This window comes from Mercenaria mercenaria, chromosome 16 (genome assembly GCF_021730395.1).
Source record: "Mercenaria mercenaria strain notata chromosome 16, MADL_Memer_1, whole genome shotgun sequence".
Lineage (NCBI taxonomy): Eukaryota > Metazoa > Mollusca > Bivalvia > Venerida > Veneridae > Mercenaria > Mercenaria mercenaria.
The window spans coordinates 74115243-74127506 of record NC_069376.1 but is presented as its reverse complement, the minus strand read 5'-3'; the positions used below and the strand labels follow the sequence as shown (position 1 = coordinate 74127506).

The 12264-nt window shown below is 38.3% G+C and overlaps 1 pseudogene; it reads left to right on the top strand.

Moving 5' to 3' along the window:
• Positions 1 to 12264, top strand: part of LOC128549802 (translation initiation factor eIF-2B subunit delta-like) — a 43717-nt pseudogene that overhangs the window by 16260 nt on the left and 15193 nt on the right.

Sequence of the window (12264 nt, the reverse complement as noted above, 5' to 3'; positions counted from 1 at the left end):
ATCCAGTAAATTATAGGCCAATTTCATTGACATGTGTCCTATGCAAAGTTCTTGAACACATTGTTTTCCTCAGCACTTCACCAACCATGGTATTCTGTATGACCTACAGCATGGTTTTAGGGGAAAAAGGTCATGCGTTACTCAGTTAATTATGTTAGTAAATGATCTGGTCACATCAGTCTACAATAAGAAACAAGTAGATCTTATACTTCTAGATTTTAGTGAGGCTTTCGACAAGGTTAGCCATGAGAAAGTCCTACTAAAAATGCATGAATATGGAGTCAGAGGTAACACACTAAGATGGGTCAAAGGCTTCTTAGATAATAGGATCCAATCAGTAGTCCTAAATGGCACTACCTCTGATGCCATCCCAGTATCATCAGGTGTCCCGCAGGGGTCTGTACTTGGTCCCCTGCTCTTCCTAGCTTACAAAAATAACCTCCCACAAAACATATTTCCAAAGTCCGTCTGTTTGCAGATGACACGGCAATATATCTGTCACTCTCCAAAATGACCTAAAACTTCTAGAACAGTGGGAGTTGGAGTGGGATATGGAGTTCAACCCCTCCAAGTGTCAAGTGATCCACGCCACTAGAAGGAAACGTCCTATCCCTACCCAGTATTACCTACATGGAGTCCAACTTGAATCGGTCAGCTCAGCTAAATACCTAGGCGTTGACATCTCAAATGACCTATCATGGGACAATCACATAAATAGGTCAACCAAAAAAGCTAACCAAACCCTAGGGTTCTTTCGAAGAAACATAAGGTCAAATCCCAACCCATTAAGACCATTGCTTACCAGACTCTAGTCTGACCCCAGCTTGAATATGCCTCCGAGGTATGGTCGCCCCACACCCAAACCCAGATAGACCAAATTGAAAGTGTCTAAAGGAGAGCCGCTTGTTGGATCAAGACTGACTACGGCTGTACTTTCAGTGTAACAGAATATGCTACACTCCCAAAACCTTCGTCGACTGGATTTAAGGCATATAGACTCTAGGTTATCACTCTTCTATAAGATTCATCATGATCTGGTTGCTATCCCAATCATAGATTACCTTACCCCAATGACCCATTGTGTCCGATATGGCCATTCCCTAAGCTATAGGTTAATTATTGCAACCACAGACTATTACAAGTTCTCTTATTTTCCAAGAACTGTGTACCATTGGAACCAACTTCCCCCCTGTGTCGCCCTCTCTACCCTAGAGCAGTTCAGTGCCGCAGTTTGCAGCCTTGAACATGTCTCGCCCTAGTTATCCTGCAAACTCAAATTTTAACCTTTATTTCACCAAATTTATTTTCTGGTTTCTTCTACTCTAAATTTTTATCAAGTGCTATATTCTTTCTCTTAAAGATTTTGACGCGCAAAACGTCTACGTCCCCACAAGGGGTTTGACGATTACGGAAGATTATAGATAGAAAAAAAAAAGAAGACTTTTAGCTGCTGTACTATAAATTTCTGTATGCACAAACACTATACCAGTATCTTTTTAAGTTATTTTAAATTCACCAGCGCCTACAGTCTACACATTATCTTCATTATTATGAGGGAGTGTAGTATTAAGAAGAAGAAGAAGATGTTCCAAAAGGTCAAAAATAACACCAACCCAAAGGTCAAACAACATTACATAAAATTTCAAAATCTTGTCAGGAAAAATGTCAAACAAGCCCATGATAGTTACATAGATTATGTCCTTGAATGTCAAGATGATTCGGATAACCCACAAACAGGTCAAAACTTCTCTCGTAAGAAACTTTTCTCCCTTGCCAAAAATGCCAGGCAAGACTCCCAAGGCATTTCCCCACTCCTAGAAAACGATCAATTTCATATGGATGATAAAAAGAAGGCCACTATCCTCAGTTGTCAATTCCAGTCCGTGTTCACCCCAATGTCACCTCTCAAATTGGGCCAACTCTGTAAAATGAAAGTGCAGTCTCTACTCTCCACACCAACTGATTACCAACCAAAATATCCCCAAATGCCAAAGGTCACTATAGGCATAAATGGTGTTCAGAAACTTTCGTCCCTAAAAATAGATAAAGCATGTTGTCCAGATGGTCTAAAGCCGATCCTTCTTAAAAATCTTAGTGAACAAATCTCGCCACTAGTCACTAAGCTCTTTCAAAGGTCCCTTGACACGGGCACTATCCCAGCTGACTGGACCAAGGCCAGTGTCACTCCTTTATTTAAGAAGGGCGACAAAAGCAATACTGCAAATTACTGGCCTATTTCCCAAACTTGTATTCTTTGTAAGTTACTGGAACACATCATAGCCTCTAATATTACCAAGCACTTCCAGGTTAACAATGTCCTGGGTTCAGAGAGAAAAGGTCATGCGAAACGCAGTTACTCGAACTTGTAGAAGATCTATCCCGAAACTTAATTCATGGCCACCAGACGGACTTGATCCTTCTGGACTTCTCTAAAGCATTTGACAAGGTTAACCATCTAAACTTCTGTACAAACTTCATCAACATGGTGTTCAGGGCACAACGTTGCAATGGGTCAAGTCTTTCTTGATTGGTAGGTGCCAGTCTGTCCTAGTGAATGGTGAAACATCAGAAGAAGTTCCAGTAACGTCCGGAGTCCCACAAGGCTCCGTCCTAGGCCCCCTTCTATTCTTACTCTAATGACCTGCCTGAAAATCTGATTTCACAGGTTCGTTTATTCGCCGATGACACTGCTGTCTATGTAACTATAAATAGTTCTGACCAGGAAAACACCCTGCAGCAAGACTTAAATAGGTTACATGGAGTTCAACCCCTCAAAATGCACTGTTATGAACATAACAAGGTCAAAAAACCCTTTTAAATCAAAGAACACACTCCATGGCCAAGTCTTGGAAACAGTTCCTTATGCAAAGTACCTTGGGGTCACTATATCCAGAGATCTTAATTGGAATAAACACATCAATTTAGTCACGTCCAAAGCTACCCGAACACTTAACTTCATCAAGTGAAATATCCCATGCAAGAACCCAAACGTTCGAGATGTAGCTTATAAAGCCCTAGTCGGGCCACAGCTAAAATATGCTTACACCCAACAAAACATCCACCAGATCGAAATGATTCAGCGAAGGGCAGCGCCATGGGTTAATCATGACTACTCCCCTTACAGCAGAGTCACAAACATGCTGTGTCAGCTGAAATGGCGTACTCTTGAAGATAGGAGATCTGATTCACGCCTCCTTATGTTCTACAAGATAGTGAATGGTTTGGTTGCTGTGCCACTCCCTCCCTATGTCAGCCCCCCATCCCGTCTAACAAGACATATGCATCCCCACTGCTATACTCAGATCCTCACTCCCTGTAATTACTATAAGTACTCTTTCTTTCCAGCCACCATAGTGCTTTGGAATTCCCCTCCAGTACAACTTGTGCAAGCCCCCACCCTGAATCAGTTTAAGCAGGGTGTGACCAAACTTGTACACAATGCTTAACATGATAGACCTGTTTTTAAACTGCTTTTATCTGTAAATCCTTCTTGTTTTTAACACTATCAGCTGTATTCATGCTTGCAATACACATCGTGTATTACTTTTATCCTCCTTATAATCCAGTCTACTTTTAACTTCTTGTACAGGCGTGCAGCTGCACATAATACTCGCAGAGCACTGCAGTATAAATAGATAGATCTAAATGGTTTACAGATAACAACGCCCGCCTGCTTAGCTCAGTAGGTAAGAGCATTGGTCTACGGATCGTGGGGTCGCGAGTTCGATCCTCAGGCGGGGCGTATGTTCTCCGTGACTATTTGATAAACGACATTGTGTCTGAAATCATTAGTCCTCCACCTCTGATTCATGTGGGGAAGTTGGCAGTTACTTGCGGAGAACAGGTTTGTACTGGTACAAAATCCAGGAATGCTGGTTAGGTTAACTGCCCGCCGTTACATGACTGAAATACTGTTGAAAAACAGCGTTAAACCCAAAACAAACAAACAAACAGATAACAACATTCATCCGATTTGTTACATTTTCTTTCGAAACGTGAATAACCGAGGAACGCCAAATAAATCACGAGGATTCAAAGTGGCAGAAAAAAAGATACATTGTGTATAAAGATTAAACAAAATAATGTTAAATGTGTTGGGAAAAACTATATTTTATTGATAATTAACCCCTAGTATATATATGTTTTTCACACATTTGGTAGCCGTTACGAGATACTTGGGACGTTTTCACAATTTGAATTGTTTCTTTTACTTAATGTAGGGGCCTCCGTGGCCGAGTGGTTAGAGTTGTAGACTTCAAACCATTTGCCCCTCATCGATGTGGGTTCGAAACCTCATTTGGGGCGTAGAATTCTTCATGTGAGGAAGCCATCCAGCTGGCTTACGGAAGGTCGGTGGTTCTACCCAGGTGCCCGCTCGTGCTGAAATTGTGCACGGAGGGGCACCTGGGGTCTTCCTCCACCATTAAAGCTGGAAAGTCGCCATATGACCTAAAATTGTGTCGGTGCGACGTTAAACCCAACAAAATAAATAAATAAATTTACTTAATGTCGCTTAATTGATTATTAAACAATCAGTTCCCTGCCAATTATCATTATAGATCTTCTTAAATAACAAAATAAATTGGTGCATATTATTATGCCTAATGTATTTATTTTTTGCTGAATTTCAAATAGAATTCATTTAACAGATAGATTTATTTATTAATCTAGCTGTTCTCAACAGTTTATTTGACAACAAACTAATAGGCACAGAACAGTATATTCATTTGGAATTCCTCGGTTATCAGATTCTAGAGGTACGGAGTCAAACATCTAGACACTTCCTTTTTTATCCTCAGCCTCAGGCAAATACATTTATATTGATCAGAGAGCTAGTCTTACCTTTTTGATCTGTTTATTTCTGTTCACTGAAACTAGTGGGCGATGAGATGTAGACATGCTAATTGTCGCTGAATGGCAGATGTTCAATTTCTGACATTTGCAGTCACCACAATACGAAACAAACTATGGGTTGGGTTAGTTCTACTAGATGTGATGAAATGTTGAAGTTACTACTGACACTGATCTGTGTCTCAACAAAGTTGGAAGATTAGAAAATCAGATAGGCAGTGGCAGGGAATCTGGTAGCCTGACCTCTTTACACGGGGTCGAGAGGTCCAGTTAAGCATAAAGAAAAAAATTGTTTGTTTCCAGTATCCCAACCTACCCTCAATTTATGGCCCGACCCTAGATGTTTTTATGGCCATGGAGATTTTTTTTTCAACTTTTAAAACAAATTAAGCATACAATTGTGTTTAATTATGTCAGATTCTCTAAGTTTATACTAATGTTTTGAAAAATCTGTAGTTAAATGTAGGTAAAAATTATTGAAAATATGGATCCAAAAGTGCTGACTTACCTAAACATATGTTCACTAAACATGGTCAGAAGCAAGGTCATAAGGTCAAGGTCTTTTTCTGGAGAGAATCTTTTTGATTGGTTGCAGGATCTGTATTGTTAGAATACAGACATGATGGACATGTCCATAAAGAAAAATACTAAATTGTACACTTTAACATGACCTCAGTAGTGACAGTCAAGTAATCCTAAACATGGCATAAGCTATCAATGGAGTTTTTTTTTGCTCTATTTTGTTCGTAAAATTGATTGCTGAGATATGATTTGTTTACATTATATATCAGTAATTATTGTTTGAATTAACATACCCACATGACCTGTAATTAGTACCTTATATAGTTACATATTTTCAAGGAAATAATGGCCCTGACAGTTTATTTTTCTATACTTGTTTTCATTGAATTTCTTACTTATACAAATGTATAAGTAAGAAATTCAATGAAAACAAGTATAGAAAAATGTAGATTGTAACTGCTATAAATTGTAATTAATTTTAGATAAAAAAATGGAATCAGAAGCTGCAGATCAGGGATCTGTTCCTGTAAAAAAAGATAAAGGACCATCTCCTGTACAGCAAGAGAAAGGCTCTTCACAGAAACAAGGGAAGGCATCAGGAAAAGGACAATCAACAAAAGAGCCAGAGAAGAAAAAAGAAAAACAAGCAGACAAAAGTGCTAAACAACAATCTGTGCCAAAAGGTAAGTTTGAGTTAGGACGGCATTTATGTTTGTAATACTATTTATTTTATTTAACAATGTACCAAAAGGAAGTGTTGTGGTTGGACGACAGTCATGTCTGTGGTACTAGGCTATTTAACAGTGTTCTGCCCAACAAACTGCCAGAAGGTAAGCTTGTGTTTAGACGGCTGAAAATAAAATAAAACACCTCTAAATGATTTCTTCTCAAGAACTGCTTGATAGATCAAGTAAAGGGTAAATTTCCCAGTAGCACAGAGCACCCCAAATACAGCCATAGAGCCATGCATTGCAAAGTAGGCACACAATAAAAAGAAACTGTAACAGAAAAATATAGCAGACGGGTTGCTTCAAAAATCCAAAAACGGGTACATTTTAATTTTATACAGAATACAAAAATGAGTTAGAGTAGATAAATGGGTAGGGGTTTTGGAAAAAGTGGAAAAAAGCAAGGATGAGTATTCAACAGGGAAAGCCACGCTACAAAAACGCAGTCTCTCCACACTGCAAACCACAGCAATGCATATGCACACACACACACAGAACAAACAAGCACCACCCAAGACACACACACAGACACACAAACAAACAGGAAAAAGCAACACAGTGGGACACGCCCAGGAACAATGGGCAGTCAAATATGGTGGTCACCTAACCTCAGTCATGATTAAAGGAGAGTGGGGGGTAAATGCAAAGGGGTGATGGGGGAAGAGGAAAGAAACACCAACAGCATACAAGACAATATATAACAAAAAAAGTTCGAAACAGACGAAAAAAAAAGTTGAAAATAGGGGCACAGCCTTGGAACGGTCTGTATCGTATATGAAGGAAACTTGGGGTTTAAAAGCGTTTAGGAAATGCAAACCTCACACTATATTTTCTACAATTTAGACAAGACAGTGTAAATATTATTACACTCCCAGATTTATCTAAGGCCACACCAAATTAATTTCTTGGTCATCGGATTTTTTCCAAAAAATTTAGGAGCGAGTGAGCGAAATAAAAATGAAAATATTTGTTTTTGGATTTCACCTATTTTTGGAGCGGGCGAGGAGTGATTTGAAGAAAAAAATAAAAAACCTTGTCACAAAAGTCAACAAGCACTGCAAAAACATATCAAAATGGCTTGAAAATACATAAAAGAACCAAAGATCCTCAGATGTTGAAGGTTTAATTACAAACTGTTCCCAAAATACATTACAAACATTTAGGCATTTAAACAAAATGGAGGGACAACAGGCAGATACAAGAAGATCTGGCAATTTGACCATATTTCTAGTGTATGGAACTAATGTGTTTGCTAAGTTTTATCCTAGACAAGCCAGTACCCTGACCACATAAAGGGTTTTGCCATAGATTCTTTGTCACTACCTAAGAATAAGAAAGCTGTTACTCTCATGTAGTGTATGACAGAAATCATTATATATATGGAAAATTCTGCAATCATCTCGCCAGTACATTTGGTATACTCATGACCTATATATCAAAGTGTCTGTCAACTTTCAATGCAATTTCACAAGATACCAGGAAATCCATCATTCACTGATGGCCAAATTCACTTGTAAATTCAATGACAAATTTTGCACTTTCTGTTCTTTGATTTCACATTTAACTTTGGCAAATAAGGAAAGACTTACTTTAGATGATGCAAGTCTGAACAATAAATGCATTATCATCTTCAGTTTCTTTTTGATAAATAGATCTGATGGTACCCATTAAACAAATCTGAAAAAGGATCTATAAACAGTTATATAATATTCTTGTTTTTCAACTCTACTTGAAAAATAAAAAAGTAAGCCTTTAATATATGTTTTCTTGGATTGTGAGTTTGTAAGCTCTTTAGGATTCCTTTGCCCTAATAAAGTTCCATGTGTGTACCCCTTCTCCGCAAGAAAATTGTGTTCATTTTAAATAGCTGATGGAAGCAATGTTCCAGTCCTTAAAATCAAAGTTATTTCAACAATACATTATCTATGATGTAACACTGTATGTGAAGTCCAAACTGAATTGTACCGCCTGTTCATCATTTAAGTACTACCAAATTACTGCTGATATAATTATGTGTATAATTTTAAGGATTGCAACAAAACGTTGTTTTAATCACCAGCCATTATTAAATGACACTGTTTTAAATAATGAGATATTTATGTTCATCTTGAAAAAAAAAGTTTGGCGGAAACTCTTTCTAATGATCTTTCAAGGATTTATTTACACAATCTAACTGTCATTTCGGCTGTCAGTTTTGCAAACTAGGGCAACACAGAGCCTCAAACATGTTCTTCTGGTGTTTTAATGGACAATTATGATTAAAATTATTAAATTTTATCAATGACTGTCGCTTCACAGTAATGATAAGGCCCCTAAACGGTGAAAAACACCTGCTCTGAAATTTTGGAATCGGTCTGCGGAAGCTGATTTTCTAAAAAGAAATGTTTTTGATTTTGGAAAAAAATGGAGCGGGAAATCCGTTGACCAAGTAATCAATTTGGTGTGGCCTAAATGGGGACAATTGGCCCTTAAGGAGCCGTTATAGCTGAGCTCAGGGTGAGCTGTTATGATCACTCACCATTCATCCATCCTCTGTCTGTCCGTCCACACTTTTCTTCAGATGACAGTTCCTTGGAGACTACTGGTTAGAATTTCATCAAGCTTGGTTAGTAGTGTCCTGGCATGATCCTCCATCTAGATTACTCAAATATTTCAGCTTGGCCCCTTTTAGGGGCAGCCAGAGCTAAAAAATTTAAACAATTTACTTCTCCTCCTGGACCACTTGATGGATCTGCATCAGACTTGGTCTGTAGCATCATTTGAAGGTTCTTTTTTATGTTTGTTCAAATGGGAGCACTTGGCCTTTTTTAGGGGCTGTGAGCTAAAAATAGAAAAATCTTAATAAACAACTTCTTCTCATGAACCGCCTGATGGATCTACTTCAGACTTGGTCTGTAGCATCATAAAAAGGTCCTCTCCCAATTTTATTCAAATGGCCACACTTGGCCTCTTTTAGGGGCTGCTAGAGCTAAAAATACAAATAACATGTTCTTCACAACTTCTTATTTTAAACAGCTTGTTTGATCTTCATAAAAACTTGATTGATATGTACATGTAGCATCATTATAAGGTCCTCTGCCAAAAATCAAATATGGGAACTTTGCCCAAATTAGGGGCCATAAGGGCTAAAACTGGAAATACCTGTAGATGACTACTTCTCATGAATGGCTAAATCGATCTTCACCAGACTTTGTTTGTAGCATCACTTTAAGGTTCTCTCCTAAATTTGTTCAGAGGAGTGTGCTTGACCCGTTGAAGGGGTTGTCTGTTATAGCTGAAAATAAAAATACTTTAAAATGACTTCTTCTCATGAACCTGTAGCATCATTGTAAAGTCTGCTCCGAAATCTGTTCAAATGGGGGCACCCCAACCATTTTAAAGGCTGTCAGAGCTAAAAATAGAAATGTCTTCAAACAGCATGTTCTCATGAATGGTTTGATGGATCTTCACTAAACTTGGTCTGAAGTATGATTGTAAAGTCCTCTCCAAAGATATTCAAATAGGGGCACCTGGCCCATTTTTAGTGACCGTTAGAGCTAAATGTAGAAATGCCTTTACACAACTTCTTCTAAAGCCCTCTACAGACGTTAGGTTTTTGTTGTACAACACTAATTATCTCAAAGATGTACAATTTTGAAATTGTACATTTTTAGCTCACCAGAACCAAAGGCTCAGGGTGAGCTATTAGGATGGGTCACTGTCCAGCGTCCGGCGTCCGTTGTCCGTAAACTTTTACTTCAAACGACATCTCCTCATAAACCACTAGGCAAATTTCTTCCAAACTTCACAGGAATGTTCCTTGGGTGAAGCTCTACAAAAATTGTTCAAAGAATTGAATTCCATGCAGAACTCTGGTTGCCATGGCAACCGAAAGGAAAAACTTTAAAAATCTTCTTTTCAAAAACCAGAAGCCGTAGAGCTTAGATATTTGGTGTGAAGCATTGCCTGGTGGACCTCTACCGATTTTGTTCAAATCATGACCCCGGGGTCAAAATTGACCCCGCCCCAGGGGTCACTTGATTTTACATAGAAAAATCTTTAAAAATCTTCTTCTCAAAAACCTAGAGCTTAGATATTTGACATGTAGCATTACATAGTGGACCTCTACAAAATTTGTTCAAATCATGACCCCGGGGTCAAAATTGACCCCGCCCCAGGGGTCACTTGATTTTACATAGGAAAATCTTCAAAAATTTTCTAAAAATAAACCTAAAGGCCTAGATCTTAGATATTTGACGTGTAGCAGTGCCTAGTAGATTTCTACAAAATTTGTTCAAATCATGACTTCCGGGGTCAAAATTGACCCCGCCCCAGGGGTCACTTGATTTTACATTGGAAAATCTTCAAAAATTTTCTAAAAATAAACCAAAAGGCCTAGATCTTAGATATTTGACATGTAGCATTGCCTAGTATATTTCTACAAAATTTGTTCAAATCATGACCTCGGGGTAAAATATTTGACGTGTAGCATTGCCTAGAAGATTTCTACAAAATTTGTTCAAATCAAGACCGCGGGGTAAAATTGACCCCGGTCCATGGGGTTACTTGATTGTACATAGAAAAATCTTCAAAATTTTCTAAAAATAAACCAAAAGGCCTAGAGCTAAGATATTTGACATGTAGCATTGCCTAGTGGACCTCTACAAAATTTGTTCAAATCATGACCCCCGGGGTCAAAATTGACCCCGCCCCAGTGGTCACTTGATTTTACATGGAAAAATCTTTAAAAAAATTCTAAAAATAAACCAGAAGGCCTAGATCTTAGATATTTGACATGTAGCATTGCCTAGTAGACTTCTACAGAATTTGTTCAAATCATGACCCCCAGGGCCAAATTGACCCTGCCCCATGGGGTTACTTGATTGTACATAGAAAAATCTTCAAAATTTTCTAAAAATAAACCAGAAGGCCTAGAGCTTAGATATTTGACATGTAGCATTGCCTAGTGGGCCTCTACAAAAGTTGTTCAAATCTTGACCCCCCAGGGTCAAATTGACCTAGCTCCAGGGGTTACTTAATTGTACATAGGGAAATCTTCATAAATTTTCTAAAAATAAACCAGAAGGTCTAGATCTTAGATATTTGATATGTAACATTTCCTAGTAGACTTCTACAAACTTTGTTCAAATCATGACCCCTGGGGTAAAATCGGCCCCGTCCCAGGGGTTACTTGATTGTACATCGGAAAATCTTCCAAAAAATTTCTAAAAATCATCAGTTTGACATTTGAAACATGTGGCTCATATTATTCTGGTGAGCGATCCAGGGTCATCATGACCCTCTTGTTCACATACAGACAGTATTCCATTCCCATATAAATCACAGAGATTTACCTAGTAAACATAGTGCATCAGGTACTGAAAAGAATGTAACTTTTAATAATAAAAATAATATTCACCTTTTTATGTCCCATGAATTTGACTACGCACGACACAAATGAGCCACGCCATGAGAAAACCAACGTAGTGGCTTTGCGACCAGCATGGATGCAGACCAGCCAGTGCATCCACGCAGTCTGGTCAGGATTAATGATGTTTGCTTTCAAAGTCTATTGCAATTAGAGAAACCGTTAGCGAACAGCATGGACCAGACTGCGCGGATGCTGGTCGGAAATGCACTATGTTGGTTTTCTCATGGCGCGGCTCCAATCATTTAACTTTTCAGTGTCATCCTTTTTCCATTATGCATTAGAAGCCATTTTATATTCAGATTAGTGTTTATTTTTTGGCCAATTGTTTCTGGAATTTCATTCACTTGCATCTTATCAACTAATTATTTACCAATTTGTTGCTTGTCAACGTGGGTGGTACGTAAGGCAAAACTTACGAAATAGAACATGTCCTAATCTGTAAGTCAAGACTTAAGATTTACGAAATCAAGGAATAGCATCATACACACGATAATATTTGGCTGTACATCTTGACTTTAATTGGTGTTGTACAACAAAAACCTACCGTCTGTAGAGGGCTTAACTGCTGTATGCAGATGACCACAATATGGAGACCTAAATGCATTGTGTATTTTTCGATCAAAATTTTAAAGACCTAGGAAGTGTCAAGTTTTTGGCACCTTGGCAGAATCACTGACCTTTGGTAAGCCAGCTGAATGGCTTTCTCACTTGAAAAAATACTTCAGTCCGAGCAAGGTTTCAAACCAACAGTGT